The 3,945-nt window shown below is 37.1% G+C and overlaps 2 non-coding genes across 2 annotated transcripts; both read right to left on the bottom strand.

The window, feature by feature from the left end:
* Nucleotides 1-453: 453 nt before the first annotated feature.
* On the bottom strand, nt 454-543 carry TRNAI-UAU (transfer RNA isoleucine (anticodon UAU)). The gene is given in 2 exon segments: nt 454-489; nt 506-543. It is a non-coding gene; the product is annotated as a tRNA-Ile (tRNA).
* A 3,312-nt stretch (nt 544-3,855) lies between these two features.
* Nucleotides 3,856-3,945, bottom strand: TRNAI-UAU (transfer RNA isoleucine (anticodon UAU)). The gene is given in 2 exon segments: nt 3,856-3,891; nt 3,908-3,945. It is a non-coding gene; the product is annotated as a tRNA-Ile (tRNA).

Raw genomic sequence — 3,945 nt, forward strand, 5'->3', positions numbered from 1 at the left:
CTGGGAGTGAACTTAGAACATAAAAAGGGAAAGTAAGTTGTAATTTGAAAAGAAACGGAACCTTAGCATTTTCGACTATGACCATGAGTTAGACCAAATCTTACAACACAGTTCAGTATTTTTTTTAAAAGTGTTGTCCCAAATGAGATTTGTACCTGGTTTTTAAAGGTTTAGTCTCAGGTGAATACTGAGCCCATATTTCAAACTTATATCAAATAAGAGTTTCAGGCGAGGGCCAGTTTTAACCACACATCCTAGAAAAATTTGTTCTCACCCGAATGATGGTCAAATTCCCTGTCTAAGTCTCTTCAGAGTCCTTTCCCGGTTATTGATTGACCTCAGATCTACTGTAGATACGGGTTTTAAAGGCTGTCTCCACCCGAAACCCAAACATCCGGTTAATGTCAAGAGTTCTAAAGGTTCTGTCCCATGTGAGGCTCGAACTAAAGGTTCTGTCCCAGGTGAGGCTCGAACTCACAACCTCGGCATGGCTCAGACACTGTCGTATAAGTACCGCGCGCTAACCGATTGCGCCACTGGGACATGATATGGCGCTATTCATTCTCTGAACTTGATCGAAAGATTACTTTCAGCTGAAGGATTGTCTGGAATGCGAGTCATTACTTAAGCAAAACCCTTTTCCTTGTATGAGATTTATTTTTTATGTCGTTCGTATGCTTCCTTCCTTATAATATAGATAGTTCATATGCAATTCCAGTCGGGTAAGGATAATTATAATAATAATAATATTAATAACTGAGCAGTTCATAATCTTCTTTTGATAGGCTAATAACAACAAATTATTATTATTATTATTATTATTATTATTATTATTATTATTTCAAGACCACTAAAACATTGGGATTACAAAGATTTCCGAGGTAAATGTCCATGTTAGTACTGAAAGAGTAACACAGAAGGCCATATGTCCACTATGTTAGGATTAAACGATAATTTTAGATATATGCGCGGGAGATACACAACATCCTACCTAACTATAAATAAATATCCCTTAATATATATATATATATATATATATATATATATATTATATATATTATATATATATATTATATATATATACTGTATATATATATATATATATATATATATATATATATATATATATATATATATATATATATATATATATATATATATATATATATATATATATATATATATATATATATATATATATATATATATATATATATATATATATATGCTCACGTGACAAGATCACATGATATGCGGAAATCAGTTGATTTTCCTGTATACTTCCCTTTACGTTATGTACAGTAGCCTGCATTTGAAATTTGTAAAAAACTGAACATAAAGCCTTAAAGTGTATAACCCATTAAAAATTTTGTGTCACGTGACCAAATAATCTGGCAGTTATGGTCTGATCTGTACACAGAGATTGCTAAGACAAATCTTTTCATTTTCTTGTTTCGGAGAAGCTACTTTTGATTTCTACAAAATCATATCAAGTTACCTGCTAACTCAGCATACAATTTCAACTAACCTCTCTCTTTTAACTGTCCCAATATCGGTCAATAAAAAAATAATCAGAATGAAAACACCAGAGCCCCCAAGAAACCCCACAATATAAAATATTTATTTCGTTTCTCGTATTCAGTGTTCTTTTCTTTTCTTATTGATCTCCAGATACTGAGTACTTCATTATTTGCGTCAAATGACGAGGGCTTGCTAATGCTGCAGACATAATCATCATTTATATTTAATACTAACTGACCAACCCGGCGCTGCCCGGAAAATGACAATCGATAAACTCTCTCTCTCTCTCTCTCTCTCTCTCTCTCTCTCTCTCTCTCTCTCTCTCTCTCTCTTTGTCCTCCCTAACACCACCTCTACAGTACTCTCTCTGTCTCACTTCCTCCCCCTCTCTCTCTCTCTCCTCTCTCTCTCTCTCTCTCTCTCTCTCCCTAACACCCCCTCTACTCTCTCCCCACTTCCTTTGTTGGGTGAGTCGGTTCACTCGATGGGCCGGAGTTCAATTCTGATGAAGAGTTAGAGGAATTTATTTCTGGTGATAGAAATTCATTTCTCGCTATAATGTGGTTCCCCACAATAAGCTGTAGGTCCCGTTGCTAAGTAACCACTTCGCCACGTAAAATAAGTCTAATCCTTCTAGGAGAGCTGTTAATCAGCTCAGTGGTCTGGTAAAACTAAGGTATGCTTAAAACTTTCTCTCACTTCCTCTCCCTCTCACTCTCTTTCTCTTTCTCTCTCTCTTGCTCTTTCCCTCTTTCTCCTCCCTAACACTCCCTCCACTCTCTCTCTCTCTCTCTCTGTCTCTCTCTCTCTGTTTTATTTCCTGTTAAGATAGTTGCTTCAGTTACATTGCCCAGCATTTTTGACATTTTATATTTCACCACTCCTCACACCCACTTCCTATCGGGGCTGAACTTGGACTTAAAGGGCATCGGGAAATTCACCATTCATCTCAGCAGCCTCGAAAACTATGGATTAGATCTACACTAACATCTGTCGTATTCGGTTATTTTTACATGTCACCCCTTCTCACCTCCACCCCCTTTGGTGCCAGTGATCTTTTACCCCACCCCACACAGTATTCTTTTCCCAATAGTGAGTCACATGCATGCTGAAATGGGGTATGATAAATTCGTGAGTTTATTTAGTTACTAAGTCTATGAGCAGAATCAGCCCGTTTTAGAGAAGCTCTTCCCACCTCCACCCACTTTGGTGCCCTTTGGTGCTAGTGATGTCTTACATCCATAGTACACCTTTATAGATAGTAAGTCATATGTATACCAACTTTGGTTGAAATTGCTCAATGTGTTTCAGAGTTACGCTGGAACACACACACACAAACATACACACATTCATCCATTTTTATATATCTAGATTTTAGGGCACATCATTGGTTAGTATCCAGTTGTTATTATACGGAGTCTTACCCAAACCAATATTGTTAGTTGGAGACTCACCAGTAATTGTGTTTAATCCATTCAGATTCAGACATCGAATTTGATCCCTATATAGAATATATAGCACGCAGTGTGAGTTCTATTCCTTTCTTGAACCGAGTTAGTTACAAATAACCCACAAGAATGTAAGTGTTGAGAGGATGAGCTTACTATACATAAAGGAATTACCACTTGTCATTTAAGTATAAGGCTAGTCCCTAAGAAAAGCATTTAATACTCCAGAACTCTAACAGTGAGACTGTGAAACTGAGTCCATAAGTGAGGCATATGGATGAAATATTTAGAACCATGGTAAAAATGTGGGTTAGGATTTTGCTTGGAATACTGAACCCCCAGCCAATTGAATGAGTTATCGCCTCATCTGCTACAGAAAATGTAGAACCTATAAGCATAAGCTAAGAATGCCAGTCTCACATATAAAAATCATGTAATTTTATGAGGTCTGATCTCAGCCCCTGTCCCATGGTTTCAGAGGTTTTATTCCATCCCAGGCCATTACTCATGTTCACACTTTAGGACTTATACATTTTCTGCCCAAGGCGAGATTCTGACTGTTCCTAAAGATATATTCCAACCAAGGGAAATAAAAACACTCACTATTCATACGTTCCAAAATCTATTTTAGAAATGTTGAAAACTTAATCACTAAAAAAAAAAAAGTTTACATTTTTTGTCCCAGGATAATTTTCAGTTTAACCTTGCTATTCGGATAGCTTCATCCAAGCTTGACTCACTCTCTTCACTGATGTTGCGAATGTGATAATTGGGACTCATGCCAACTTTCAAGGTTTTGTCCCGAATATGTGTCAAATCTCAAACTTATGTTTAGTTCCGTTTAAGTCTCGAACCCAAAGCCATTGCTCAGTACTTTTAAAGGATCTGTCCCAGGTGAGGCTCGAACTCACAACCTCGGCATGGCTCAGACACTGTCGTATAAGTACCGCGCGCTAACCGATTGCGCCACTGGGAC

Source organism: Macrobrachium rosenbergii, chromosome 46 (genome assembly GCF_040412425.1).
Source record: "Macrobrachium rosenbergii isolate ZJJX-2024 chromosome 46, ASM4041242v1, whole genome shotgun sequence".
Taxonomy (NCBI): domain Eukaryota; kingdom Metazoa; phylum Arthropoda; class Malacostraca; order Decapoda; family Palaemonidae; genus Macrobrachium; species Macrobrachium rosenbergii.